The 15,849-nt window shown below is 38.7% G+C and overlaps 1 long non-coding RNA gene across 1 annotated transcript; it reads left to right on the top strand.

Moving 5' to 3' along the window:
* Positions 1 to 1,325: 1,325 nt before the first annotated feature.
* LOC132346515 (uncharacterized) lies at positions 1,326 to 15,596 on the top strand. Its single transcript, XR_009496338.1, has 3 exons — positions 1,326 to 1,690; positions 8,661 to 8,797; positions 14,926 to 15,596. It is a non-coding gene; the product is annotated as an uncharacterized lncRNA (long non-coding RNA).
* Positions 15,597 to 15,849: the final 253 nt, after the last annotated feature.

The following is a 15,849-nucleotide window of genomic DNA, read 5'->3' as shown; positions in this document are numbered from 1 at the left end:
GGCTAGTTTCTATCATTTGGGAGTCAGACCACCACCCAATTCAGTATCAGTGATTACAGAATGATATACTTGGTTATTCAAGAAGATTCTGAGCCTTTAATAGGTTTTGTAATGTTACTCAGGGAGGAAAGAATGAATTTATTAAGGAATATTGTCTTTGAGCACTGGTTAAGCACTCAGCCTTTTCCATAATATTTTACTCAGGTGAGACTTTCAGCTCATTGCCCAGACATCTAATAATAACTTAATTAATGCTACTATGAAATGAAAATAATTTATAGATGAAACTGAGTATAAAAGAAAATAACTTGCAAAGATCATTTTCTTGAAGAATAGAATCAAGAAACCAATTCCCAGTGTGGTTAGAGGCAGTTCGGGCAAAAGATTTTACACAATAAATTAAGAAATCTCTTCAAGATTTTTAATATTTGCCAATTTCAGACATGAGAAATAATATTTCAGTCATATTACTTTAGGAATTATTGGCGTGATCTGCATTCTAAGAAGGAAAAGGCTGTCGGTGGTAAAAACTAATCAAATTACAGTTCCTTCCGGAGGCACAAAGGACATCAGATTAAATGTTTGCTTTTCTCGCATGGTCCTAAATTATTACAACCATTTTGTTTTAGTCATTTTCCAACAGGAATGGGTTTTTTGTTTTTTACTTTTTTGTTGAAGTATAATTGATTTACAATGTTGTTTTAGTTTAAAGCGTACAGCACAAGTGATTTGGTTATACATACATATGCGTCTTTTCTTTTTCAGATTCTTTTCCCTTTTAGATTATTATGAAATATCTAGCTCCCTGTGCTATACAGTATGTCCTTATTGATTATCTGCTTTATAAATAGTAGGTGCATATGTTTATCACAGAGTCCTAATCACTTATGAACTTATATACAAAGCAGAAACAGAGCCATAGACATAGGAAACAAATATATGATCACCAAAGGAGAAGGCTGTGCTGTTCTGTGCTGCGCTTAGATGCTCAGTTATGTCCAACTCTTTCTGACGCCATGGACTGCAGCCCTCCAGGTTCCTCTCTCCATGGGGATTCTCCAGGCAAGATAACTGGAGTGGGTTGCCATGCTCTCCTCCAGGGGATCTTCCCAGGATCAAACCCAGTTCTTCCACATTGCAGGCAGATTCTTCACCATCTAAGCCACCAGGGAAGTGGGGAGAGATAAATTACAAGCAGGAATGGTGTTTTTTTAAATATTTACTTATTTGGCTGTCCCAGGTTTTAGTTGCAGCATATAGGGTATAGTTCCCTGATCAGAGATGGAACTCGTAGCCCCCTACATTCCAAACACAGATTTTTAACCACTAGACCACCAGGAAGTCCTAAATAGGAATAGTTCAAAAGGAAGAAAAAAAACAAGGCCACAGTTGTATTGTAGGGAAGGTACATTTCTGAGAAATCCCTTGACGATTTATTTGTCTAACTTCCCCCATTGTTACCTAACAGCGAGTCTCAGAGCTAAGCTGTGGGATTTCTCTTGATCCCCACTCTGTCTCTTGATCCCAGAGCACCTCTAGCCTCATCCTCAGTCCCCTCAACCTCAGTCTTGAGGATGCCCAAGCTCCCAATGGAGCAATTGCTCTTTTAGGGTTTGAATTATAAGAGCACCAGCCGAAGCTCCTGCCACTGTGACTTATGAACTGACGTCTCTCCTGTGAGATCTTCCAGGTGAGAGATTAAGAAAGAGAAACCGTCTTTCTGTGAATCCCCAGGGTGGATAATGAAACTGTTGAAAGTTGGTGATGGTAAAGCCTGCCTGGAATTATAGGTGTTTAACATTTTTCACTTTCTTTCCCAAACAATGTTATAAATTCATTCATGGATTTGACTGATGTTCAGGTAATGACAGATGAATTGATCATTTTTTCCTCTGATGAAATTTTTCCTTTTCTTTCAGTATTATAATTCTTGCCAGGGATTATGTTTTTCTCAATAGAAATAATCTTCTCCTCTTCAATAAAACAGTTTTTAAGTTTTTTTCACAGATATTATCAGTAAGTTCCAGAAAATTTGTTTGCCAACTTAAATGAAGAATATCTTTGAATGAGTTTAGATTTTTCCATCATCTAAAAATTAGTACATATTTGTGCTAACAGTTAATGACATTAATAACATTTAAAGAAGAACTCAGCCTCAGTTCAGGGGATTCTCATGCAACCAGAATAAAAAGAGGTACAAAATTAAAAAGAGGATGAAAAATGAATGAGGCAATAATTATGAAGGATTTCCAGCAGAGTTGCCTGGACCACAAACTCCTTTATAATAATACCTATCATGTCTCATTCATTTCTGGGCCCTCAGTTCCTAAGAATGGGTAAACTCTAATTAATTCAAAGCCCATTGCACTGAATTTAGCTAATAGAACCCACAACACACATATGCAAGTGCATATTTATTCAAAATAATGTTTGGATACACTGGAAGTCACCAGTGAAATATGCATAAAGTAGAATGAGTGAACAGGAAATAGTGAAACAATTGACCTCTGTCTATCTTCTGTTTTCCCACTTTTGATAGAGATTTTTTCAATACATAGAGCATTTTTCTCTTAACCATTACTCTAAAATGCAAAGTAAAGATGCAGAATTCAATGCAAAGTGACCCTTACCCTTGGTCTCAGGAAAGCAAGAGCTGTCAGTGAGCCCTAAAAGCCAACAGAGACCATTTAACCTGGCCTGTCATTTCCTGTGGAAAACTTACAACAGCCAGGCGAGCCTGTCAGCTCTTGGAGAAGGCTAAATGTTTTGCAGAATCTGATTTTAAGGTGTTTAGAGATGCCAAAATTCTGTGACTCAAACACAAGTGACCTGCAGGCTGACCCAGCTTATGAATCATCTCTCTGTTCCTGGGAGGGCTCTATCTAACTGGATGATGCTGGAGAGCTGAGTAAGGAGGGGCTGAAGGCTCACTGAAGATACATCACCAAACCAACCACTGTGTCTCTATTAGTGATGCAGACTTAGATGCACATGACTAGTATAAATTATTGCCTGGAAAGCAAAAAAAAAAAAAAAAAAAAAAAACACAAAAAACACCCACATCCATCTGACCAGGATTTTATTCCCCAGGTAGAACAACCTACCTTGATGAGATAGAGAAAATAAAAGGCAAATGAGTAAAATGTCAGGACTGTCTCAGCCACAGCCCAATAGCCTCTAATAAGCAAAAGAATCAAGTTATTGAAATGTTTAGTCTTTTAAATAAAACACCATTCTTTCTGTAATAATGCTACATTTATTTTTATTTGAAATACCTATGAAGAAAAATGCTTTGCATTTTACCTTATTTATTGTATTGCATATAGCTCCAATACGCTGGTCACCTGATGCAAAGAGCCAACACATTGGAAAAGACCCTGATGCTGGGAAAGATTGGGGGCAGGAGGAGAAGGGGGCAACAGAGAATGAGATGGTTGGATGGCAACACGGACTCAATGGACATGGGTTTGAGCAAACTCTGGGAGATAGAGGAGAACAGGGATGCCTGGTGTGCTGCAGTTCATGGAGTCACAGAGAGTCAGACACAACTTAGCAACTGAACAACAACAACAAATGTAGAGAAACAAGAAGAAGAGTGCATTGCAAGTATTAGGCCAGGAATTAGGAATGCATGGCTACATATTACTTCTGTAATCTATATGTTACAATACCTAAAAGAGTAAGAAAATAGAAGACTTCTCCAATGGTCCAGTGGTTAAGACCTTACCTTCCAAAGCAGGATGTATGGGTTTTATCCCCAGTTGGAGCTAAGATCCCACATGTTTCATGGCCAGAAAACCAAAACATAAAACAGAAACAATATTGCAACAAATTCATTAAAGACTTTAAAAATGGTTCACATCAAAAACAATCTTAAAAAAAATAAATATAATAAAAAGAGTAAGGAGCTCTGGATCTGCAAGGAAAGAGAGAGATGAACAATAACACACATCTTGTTTTGCTCACAAACCAGCATAGTGTGAAAAAGTGCTTATTTCCAGAGGATCACAATTGTGTAATTACATGTATCTTTAAATAAAATTTGACTTTTCTTACTCAACTTTTATAACATGCAAAATAAAAATTGAAAAGCTATTACACACATAGGCCTGGCATATGGTGGGTAATCAATAATCATTGTTAAAAGAATGGATTATTTTCTTACCATGTTCAGCAAGAGAGCATATATGAGCCTTAGACATTTATAACTGAAATGAACAGAAACATATCATTGAGTCATCTAATGTGTGTGGCTGGGTGTTTGTGTGTGTGTGCGTGTTTAGTCATGTCTGACTCTTTGTAACTCCGTGGGCTCTAGCCCACCAGGCTCCTCTGTTCATGGAATTTTCCAGACAAGAATGCTAGAATGGGTTACCATTCCCTTCTCCAGGATATATTCCTGACCCAGGGATTGAAACTGCATCTCTTGTGTCTTCTACAAGGGCAGGCAAATTCTTTACCACTGGACCACCTGGGAAGTCATTCATAAGGATCTTCTTATGTAGCAATCTAAAAGCCAGAAAAGAACTGACTCATTGGAAAAGGCCCTGATGCTGGGAAAGATTGAAGGCAGGAGGAAAAGGGCACAACAGAGGATAAGATAGTTGAATGACATCACCAACTCAATGGACATGAGCTTGTGCAAGTTCCAGGAGTTGGTGATGGACAGGGAAGCCTAGCATGCTGCAGTCCACGGGGTCGCAAAGAGTCAGACCTGACTGAGCAACTGAACTGATATTGAAATCCATTAATTCTAGACCATTGCAGTTAATAAAACTTAATCTGAATAAAAACATAAAAATATCTACAATAAAGAAATGTATAGAAACTATGGGTTAGATTGCTTTACCATTATTTGGACCAAAGGTGAAATCTTTGCATATAGATTTTGTAGAAAAATCTTCTTTTAATAATACAGGATGTCTCTAAAACTATTCTGCATTAAGAGTATAGGTAGAATCTTTATCCTTAATAAAATTTGGAAATCTATTTGCTTATTTATTTTAAGGAGTTAATTGTAACATAAATAATTTCAGCATTAATTTCTGTTAACTTTTACATGAGCTATCTTCTAAACATCTACATCTATTAAGTTGTTGAGTCATGGGTTGAATAGTGGTAAATAGTGTTCGTTTTTATTTTCATCCAGTCAAGTCAGAAACAATACAACAGAATGTGTTTATATTCAGTCAAGTCAGAAACAACACAACAGAATGTGTTTATATCCAACAGGAACCGAATAAATAAATCACAACCATCAGGTACAATATACCAATCCAGAGGATGCTCCCTGTGACAAAGGGATGATTAACGTTTCACCTCTGTGAATTAGAACAGACCCACCAAATGGCCCATTACACAGGCTTACTGCAAAATCAAATTCAGTGCTTACAGTTACTCATCTTTAAAATAGCAAGATAATTATCAGAGAAAATTAGCAAGGAGACCTACCTATAGTTTCCAGTTTTTATGATATTTATACCCTAAAAACCTAAGATTCCACAATTTTAAGCATGCGTGCATGCATGCTAAGTCACTTTAGTTGTGTCAGACTCTTTGCGAACCTAAGAACTATAGCTCTCCAGGTTCCTTTCTCCACGGAATTCTCTAGGCAAGAATACTGGAATGGGTTGACATTTCTTCCTCCAGGGGATCTTCCTGACCCAGGGATTGAACCCACTCCTGTGTCTCCTGAATTGGCAGGCAGATTCTTCACCACTGCTCTAACTGAGAAGCCTTGTATGAATGCTAATCAGTTTTATGAACATATCTATAAATAGTCTACATGTGTCCCTCTGTTTTGATCAAGGCATCTGCACCTGAACTGAAACACAGGTCCACACGGATGCCCCCATTCTAGTCCAGTTCCCAGGGACCATCCAAGCCTCCTCCCCTGCTTCTCTGCAACCTCCCCCTCCGACAGTGAGATGCCTGGTCTCCATCATTTCCCATCACTTGCTTAATTGTTCTATTCCAGCATTTGTGTAGTGGTTTCAGATTTTAACATTATATTTTAAGACAAAACAAAACTGTGGTAGCCAAGGCCATTCTTGAAGTCTGTTTATCTTTCCTTCTTAGAATAAAGGATTCTGTCCTAACTACTTATAAGAAATATTTTATGCACTTAAGGAAATTAAAATCCTGTTAAGAGGAGTAACTGGGAATGGACTTTAGTTTTCCCTTCTGTTCACATGAATTATTATTAATATTGCTACACAGAAGTGAAGAGGAAAATAGATAAGCCAACTTCTCATCCATGATTTTTGTGCCCAGAGAGAAATTATGCTCCCAGTTTACCTTAAGAGAAATTTAATATTGAATGAAGAGTCCAGCCTTAATCCAGCAGACATGAAGACTCCTTAACTGTAGAAGACAGTTTATTTTTTTCTAATTTATTAAAATATAATTGATTTATAATATTTTGTAAGGCAGTTTCTTTTATTCCCAGCATCACTGAGCAGTCCTGATGTCATTTAATATATGTATGCTCTCTTCTGGGGACTGTTATGCATAAAATTGGCCTTTTGGCATTTAGGCCTTTAATCCATTTTTAATTCATCTTTGTGTATGGTGTTAAAAGTGTTCTAATTTCAATTTGTTACATGTAGCTGTCTAGCTTTCCCAGCACCATTTATTGAAGAGACTCTCTTTCTTCCATTGTGTAGTCTTAACTCCTTTGTTGCAGATTAATTGACCACAGGTGTGTGGGTTTATTTCTGGGCTTTCTATCCTGCTCCATTGAGCTACATTTCTGTTTTTGTGCCTGTACCATACTGTGGTACATATATACAATGGAATACTACTCAACCATTAAAAAGAATTAAGTAATGCCATTTGCAGCAACGCGGTTGGACATGGAGATTATCATACTGAGTGAAGTAAGACAAAGATAAACATTATATGACATCACTTATATGTGAACTCCAGGAGTTGGTAATGGACAGGGAGGCCTGGGGTGCTGCGATTCATGGGGTCGCAAAGAGTTGGACACAACTGAGCGACTGAACTGAACTGATATGTGGAATCTGAAAAAAATGATACAAATGAACTTATTAAGAAACAGAAATAGACTCATAAACTTAGAGAATGAACTTATGGTTACCAGAGGGGAACAGTGGGGGGATGGATACATTGGGAATTTGGGATGGATATGTACACACTGCTATATTTAAAATAAATAACCAACAAGGACCTACTGTATAGCACAGGGATCTCTACTCATTATTCTGTGATGACCTAAATGGGGAGGAAATCCATAAAGGGAGAATATATGTACACATATAGCTGATTCACCTTTCTGTACAGCAAAAACTAACACAACATTGTAAAGCAACCATACTCCAATAAAATTAATTTAAAAATAAATAAAAAGCAAAAACTGGCTTGTGCTTCCAACCATTTCCCAGATCCTTACTGACGATACTTGAGATAAAATGAATCTCTATTCGGTTGTAAATGATACTTACAATGATAAGAAATGTGTTGGTTATCAATGTCAGCATCCAGTACAGACACATCTCAGAGTCCAGACCACTGTGATAAAGCAATATTGCAGTGAAACCAGTCACACACATCTTTGGTTTCCGAGTACGCACAAAAGTTATATTTACACTATACAGTAGCTACCAGGTGTTCAAAAAGTCAGCTAAGCATCTAAAAAACAATGTAGGTATCTTCATTAAAAACATTTTATTGCTGAAACATGCTAACCATCATCTGAGCCTTCAGTGAGTGAAGATAGTAACATCAAAGATCACCGATTACAGACCTCCACAGCATGTATAACAATAATTTTAAAATTTGAGATACTGTAAGAATTACCAAAATGTGACTCAAAGACATGAAATGACCAAATGCCATTGGAAAAATTGGCCCAGTAGACTTATTTGATACAGAGTTGTCAGAAACCTTTAATTTATTTAAAGAAAAAAAAAGGAATATCTCCAAAGCCCAATAAAATGAAGTGTATCTGTGTTCCTACTGCCATCACAAACTGGTCAAGCCCAGATGTTCCCAAGCAGTCCATCCATTACATATCATATTCCTGTGTTCTCTGCAAATGGAAGCTTTTGCAATAAATAGAAATGCACATGTCAAACTATTCTCTCCAAAGAGTATAATTTAAATTTCATGAAGAAAGTTCTCAAAAGGATGAAAGAAAAATGTTACTCTAGTTTTGAAAAATAAAGCCTTTCTACCTTTAAAGTAACATATGGTACAATCAGAGAGCTTCACTTTTACACAGAGGACAAGAAAATCAATATTATTATTAAGTATAACAAGTGCTTATTTTCTGTTTGATAGTTTAACTGAAAAAGAAAAAAAGCCTACTCTTTCATAGCAAAGAACCAAGCAACTATAAAGTGAAGAAATGAAATGTAATTATAATTTGCTAACAGTGAGTAGCATTGAAACTCATTAAAATTACCTTTCTGGAAGACTAGGAAAGGTCAATGAAAGAAAAGTCAGGTATTTAGCTAAGCATTATGAAATGCAAGCATACAATTTTGGCTAACTCTCATGTTTTTCTCTATATTACAACCAATTACCTTAATAGATCTTTTTGTACTGGGCTATGATTTTTAAAGGAAATTAAAGCATTAAACAATTGTCCCCAAAACTGTTTATTCCAGATATCACACTTGTCTTCAATTCAACAGGGTCCCTGATGCAGAAAACTAGGATCAACGAGAAGACTTTGAAATTTTATCTGCAGACCTCTTGGCCACTTGCTGATACCACAGCCATCTTTGCTTCCATGGTTTATTTGGAATCCCAACTGGAAGTATCAATAAAGGTGGGAAGAAGCAATGTTGATCCTTCTTACAGACTGAAGCACCAGCATTGCACAGACCTCTGAGTGTTAACAAGGATTCTGTAGATATACAAAGTGGTTATTTCTCAATAAAAATGGGAGGATTTCCACACCGGCCAAATACAACATGGAATGAGTTGATCTTATAGATAACTGGCTTTAAAACTTTACCAAATAGTACTATTGGAAGCAATACCTGTTGAGCAATTTTCCCCAGCATTTTATTATAAGAGTGTTCAAATTTACTGATAAATTTAAAAAATACCATAGAGCTTTTTGTCTGTTTCTGTCGCTTGTGGCTGGCCAGTTGTTTCAGAAATCCATTGAAAAGGCTATTCTTCCGCCTTTGAACTGCTTCTACAACTTTAGCAAAGAATCAGTTGGACAAATTTGTGTGGATCTGTTTCTGGGTTCTGTGTTCTGAGCCACTGATCTGTGTCTGTCCTTCCACAATCCCACATATTCTTGACTACAGTAGCTCTACAGTTAAGTCTTAATATCAAGTAAAGTGATTTAACCCACCTTATTTTTATAAAGGTTGTTTTAAATATTCTAAGGCTTGTGTTTTTCATATAAATTTAAGAAAAAGCTTGTATAAATTTCAAAAACAGAGCCTTTCTGTGATTTTTTAAAAGAATTGTGCTATAACTTTGGGGAGAGTGTACATATTTATTCTGTTGCATCTTCTAGTCTGTAAATATGACATGTCTCTCCATCAGGTCTTTGATTCTTTTCATTAGTATTTTGCAATTTATCTTATATCCTGTTACCTTGCTGAATTCACTTATTTGTTCTTATAGTGTTTTGATAAAATCCTTGCAATTATCATTTCTATTAAATTTTATTGACGAATAGTTGCTTTACAATGTTGTATTAGTTTCTGCTGTACAGCAAAGTGAATCAGCTATAGGTAGTATACATATATTTCCTTACTTTTGGATTTCTTTCCCATTTTGGTCACTAAAGAACATTGACTCAAGCTTACTGTGTTGTACAGTAGGTTCTCATTAGTTATCTATTTTATATACAGTATCAATAGTGCATATGTGTCAACCCCAATCTCCCCCTTCATCCCACCCCACTCCCATCCCCTTTGACACCTTTGTTCTCTACATTTGTGCTCTATTTCTGCTTTGCAAATAAGATCATCTATACCACTTTTCTAGATTCCACATATAGGCGTTAAGGAACATTTCATGCAAAGATGGGCTCGATAAAGGACAGAAATGGTATGGACCTAACAGAAGCAGAAGATATTAAGAAGAGATGGCAAGAATACACAGAAGAACTGTACAAAAAAGATCTTCACGACCCAGATAATCATGATGGTGTGATCACTGACCTAGAGCCAGACATCCTGAAATGTGAAGTCAAGTGAGCCTTAGAAAGCATCACTACGAACAAAGCTAGTGGAGGTGATAGAATTCCAGTTGAGCTATTCCAAATCCTGAAAGGTGATGCTGTGAAAGTGCTGTACTCAATATGCCAACAAATTTGGAAAACTCAGCAGTGGCCACAGGACTGGAAAAGGTCAGTTTTCACTCCAATCCCAAAGAAAGGCAATGCCAAAGAATGCTCAAACTACCATGCAATTGCACTCATCTCACATGCTAGTAAAGTAATGCTCAAAATTCTCCAAGCCAGGCTTCAGCAATATGTGAACCGTGAACTTCCTGATGTTCAAGCTGGTTTTGGAAAAGGCAGAGGAACCAGAGATCAAATTGCCAACATCTGCTGGATCATGGAAAAAGCAAGAGAGTTCCAGAAAAACATCTATTTCTGCTTTACTGACTATGCCAAAGCCTTTGACTGTGTGGATCACAATAAACTGTGGAAAATTCTGAAAGAGATGGGAATACCAGACCACCTGACCTGCCTCTTGAGAAATTTGTATGCAGGTCAGGAAGCAACAGTTAGAACTGGACATGGAACAACAGACTGGTTCCAAATAAGAAAAGGAGTTCGTCAAGGCTGTATATTGTCACCCTGCTTATTTAACCTATATGCAGAGTACATCATGAGAAACACTGGACTAGAAGAAACACAAGCTGGAATCAAGACTGCCAGGAGAAATATCAATCACCTCAGATATGCAGACGACACCAGCCTTATGGCAGAAAGTGAAGAGGAACTAAAAAGCCTCTTGATGAAGGTGAAAGAGGAGAGTGAAAAAGTTGGCTTAAAGCTCAACATTCAGAAAATGAAGATAATGGCATCCGGTCCCATCCCTTCATGGGAAATAGACGGGGAAACAGTGGAAACAGTGTCAGACTTGATTTTTGGGGGCTCCAAAATCACTGCAGATGGTGACTGCAGCCATGAAATTAAAAGACGCTTACTCCTTGGAAGGAAAGTTATGACCAACCTAGATAGTGTATTCAAAAGCAGAAACATTACTTTGCCAACAAAGGTTCGTCTAGTCAAGGCTATGGTTTTTCCTGTGGTCATGTATGGATGTGAGAGTTGGACTGTGAAGAAGGCTGAGCGCTGAAGAATTGATGCTTTTTTTTTTTTTTTTTTTCCATTTCTGTACAGCTGTTAGACAGAGGAGCCAACTACACTTCATCCCACACAACTTTCATTTGTACAAGAAAGAGCCTTGAAACATAGTGATAGTGCTCTGGCCTTCTCTCCACCTCACTAAACTCCACCCACATCAGCTGATTTGCTGGCCCTTAAATATTACGTGAATACTCGTACTTCCTTGACCAGCATTTTCTGTTCCAGAGAATTGATGCTTTTGAAGTGTGGTGTTGGAGAAGACTCTTGAGAGTCCCTTGGACTGCAAGGAGATCCAACCAGTCCATTCTGAAGGAGATCAGTCCTGGGATTTCTTTAGAAGAAATGATGCTAAAGCTGAAACTCCAGTCCTTTGGCCACTTCATGCGAAGAGTTGACTCACTGGAAAAGACTCTGATGCTGGGAGGGATTGGGGGCAAGAGGAGAAGGGGACGACAGAGGATGAGATGGCTGGATGGCATCACTGACTCGATGGACGTGAGTCTGAGTGAACTCCGGGAGTTGGTGATGGACAGGGAGGCCTGGCGTGCTGCGATTCATGGGGTCGCAAAGAGTCGGACACGACTGAGCGACTGATCTGATCTGATACTATATTTGTTTTCCTCTTTCTGACTTACTTCACTCTGTATGACAGGCTGTAGGTCCACCCACATCTTTGCAAATGATCTGATCTCAAACCATGAAAAGTCATGGAGAAACCTTAAATTCACATGACTGAAAGAATAAAGTCCTTCTGAAAAGTTTGCACACATTTTGATTCCAACAACTGTGTGTCTCCCCTTATCTGGGACAGGGCCAGAAGGTAAAGCCAAGACCCCCAGTGGATGCCTGCAACCATGGCAAGTACAGAAGCTTAAGTGCACTATGTTCTATCCTATAAATACATGCATATGATAAAGTTTAATTTATAAATTATGCACTATAGGAGCTTAACAATACAATAATAAAATAGAATAATAAAATTATGTGAATGTAGTTTCTCTCTTCCTCTTAATACCTTATTGTGCAAATTTACTGCCTTTTCCATCTTAACCAAGCACTTATCATACACTGTGGGCTTCCCTTGTAGCTCAGTCGGTAAAGAATCTGCCTGCAGTGCAGAAGACCAGGGTTCAATCCCTGGGTTGGAAAGATCCCCTGGAGAAGGAAATGGCAACCCACTCCAGTATTGTTGCCTGGAAAATCTCATGGACAGAGAAGCCTGGTGGCCTGCAGTCCTTGGGGTCTCAAAGAATCGAGCATGACTGAGTGACTAACACTTACTTATCATACACTGTGACAGTAACTTTTGCAGTTCAAGATGCAACTGTAAAACCAGCACAAATTTCTTTTTCTTTGTTTATAATCACATAGATAGAAAATTAATTCTTACCATAGTTCTTAGTAACCCCAGCATATAATTTTTTTTCTTTCCCCATGAAGTCAAGAACTTTCACCTTCTCATTAAAGGAAGTACTTTATGTCTTCCCTCTAGGATATTCAAATTATCAGCATCACTACTTTTATGCTTTGGGGCTGTTATTAAGTAAAATAAGGGTGACTTGAAGACAAGCCCTGCGATACCTTGACAGAGGATCTAAGAATCCAGATGCCTACTAAGTGGCTAATGTGCAGATCTGCTGGACAAAGGGATGATTCATGTCCAGAGTGGAATGGAGCAAGAATTCATCACACTGATCAGAACAGCACCCAATTTGAAACTTATAAATTATTTCTGGCATTTTTTCTTTTAATATTTTCAGATGAGGGTTACCATAGGAAATGAAACTGTTGATAAGGGAAGTTCTGGAAAAGGTGGAAAGTATGGAGACAGTAAAAAAATCAGTATTGCCACAGCTTAGTAGAGAAGAAGAGATGAATCAGTGGGATACAGAGGAGTTTTCAGGCAGTGAAACACAATAATAGTGGACACATGTCTTCATACATGGGATCAAACCCACAGCCTGTACAAGAGTGAGCCCTAAGGTAAACTATAGGCTATGGATGATTACATGTCAGGGTAGATTCATCCTTTGTAACAAACCTACCCTTTGGTGGGAATGTTGATGATGGTGGAGATTATGCATGTGTGGCCTTCATAGAAATGGCAAGGATATCAAAGCAGTCAATCCTAAAGGAAATCAACCCTGAATATTCATTGGAAGGACTGATGCTGAAGCTCCCAGACTTTGGCCACCTGATGCAAAGAGTTGACCCATTGGAAAAGACTCTGATGCTGGGAAAGATTGAAGGTAGGAGGAAAAGGAGATGACAGAGGATGAGACGGTTAGGTGGCATCACTGATGCAGTGGACATGAGTTTGAGTAAGCTCCGGGAGACAGTGAAGGACAGGGAAGCCTGGTGTGCTACAGTCCACGGGATCACAAAAGTCGGACACGACTGAGCAACTAAACAACAACAATGTATATGGAGGGCAGGGAGGATTTCAGATACTCTCTTCTCCTTTGCTTTGAAACTAAAACTACTTTAAAGAAAAAGGAAAAAAAAAAAAAGAAAGTCTATTTAAAAAAGATTTCAACTCTTACCCAAGATTTCTCAAACCAGAATTCTTATTGTGAAGCCCTAAGGCCTGAAATTCTTAAAGCACTGTGATTCTGATCATCATCCTGGTTTGGAAATGACAGGACAATGATGCCATTGAAGATGAAAGTAATCAACTAAAAATTGTGAAAGGCTCAAGCAGAAATTGTAATGAGGAAACTAGGGCAAGATAAAGGGCAATGGTTTAAGGAAAATGGATCCCCAAAAATCTCACTGTGCATTTTCATCCATATCTGAGTCATGTTCAGAATGTGTATGCCAAGTGACCTTTCTCAAAGTTATTAAGAGAAAAGATGGTACCAGTGCTATTGCTCCAAGGACCACACTTCAAGTAGCAAGGCTTCAGACTGTAAGCCTGTTGTTGTTGTTGTTCAGTCACTCAGTCATGTCCAACTCTTTGCAGCCCCATGGACTGTAGCCTGCCAGGCCCCTCTGTCCATAGGATTTTCCAGGCAAGAATATTGGAGTGGGTTGCCATTTCCTCATCCAGGGGATCTTCCGACCCAGAAGTCTAACCACGTCTCCTGCACTGCAGGCAGGTTCTCTACCACTGAGCCACCTGGAAAGCTCAAGCCCATTGAGTACGGGTCTTCTCTCTCAAATCACTTGTCTATATACCTACCACCAATCACAATTCTTGATGCACGGTGGGTGTTCACATAGTGAGTTTGTTGAATGATTGCTCTCCCTTCTCCAGGAAGAAAACCCTCTTCTGTTTAAGGCCTTTTGTTTCTGTTTTTCCTAAAATCCACGTTCACAGATATGATACATTCTTCCCAGCATTTATAAGTACGTACAGGAGGACAGCTTTTGCTAGTTTTTTTGCTTTCCTTTCACTAATAATAAACTGCACAAGAGCAGGAGCTATATCATTGTCTGCACATTTCTCTGTACTCAGGACCATGTTCCGAACATAGAAGACACTCTGGAAAAGTCTGTTAAGTGAATGATTTGGAAAGGCAATCACTGCTTTTTTATCCAACAAAGCTATAATCAATCTTCCCTTGACACGAATTTCTCTAACCGTGTGTGTGATCATGCATTCCCAGGTGGGCGGAGAGCGAGAGGCACGTTGATGACAACAGAGGAGCGAGTGTCAGAGGGAACACATCCTGGAGCAGAAATTCGCAGCAGCGTCATCCTGGGATCAGACACTGGAGCTCCAAGGACCCGGCAGATGAGCAAATGTCTCCCCAGAAGTGGACTCAACACGTCAGCGGTTGTTATTTTCAGCTGGCATTCTTCGTCATGAAGGACAGACAGCTCCTCTGCCAGGCCAGAATCTGTCTGGCCATCTTCAAGGTCATTGTACCTCCCAGATCTGGCTCCAATTCTGGAGTCTGGCAAGTCCCGCATCTTAAAGTGGATTAGGTGGGCCCCGAGGAGAGCTCTCACCCTGGCTGCATTCCGACACTTGTCCCTTAAGCCCTGGTGATGTTTCTTTGAGGACAGCCTCTTTTTCATCCCTCCTTGGATCTGAGACTGACCTTAGCCGTGGACACCAATTCACACACAGCCACTATCCATACCTGTCCTGCTATACTGCTACAGTCACATGCTTTCCGCCATCATCACCTGAAGTACATTCTGGTATGGAAGACGTTAACCTGTGGCCAAAGCCCAGAAGCAGAAATTGAGTTATAACTGTCAAAAACAAAATGAATGAATGAATGAATCTCCACTAAGAGCATTTCAGTAATTATATGAAATCTCATCTCTGTCTTCCCTCCATGAGTTTCTTAAAATTGCTTAAATTTATAACCCTTACCTGTTTAAAAATGGAGTCATATTGACAGGCTATGCGATCATTTTCCAGGAAAGCTGTGAGTTAATCATACAAATCAGACAAGATAACTACTCACAGGTCCTTCTCTATCTGAAGACTTTGACCTCCCCAGGCTTTATCTCAAACAAGGTGGTTGGATGCTATCATTGTTTATAGAGAACAAAGAAAAGCAGTAGTGATGGGAATG

This window comes from Bos taurus, chromosome 11 (assembly GCF_002263795.3).
Source record: "Bos taurus isolate L1 Dominette 01449 registration number 42190680 breed Hereford chromosome 11, ARS-UCD2.0, whole genome shotgun sequence".
NCBI lineage: Eukaryota > Metazoa > Chordata > Mammalia > Artiodactyla > Bovidae > Bos > Bos taurus.
This window is presented reverse-complemented; position numbering and strand designations above follow the sequence as displayed.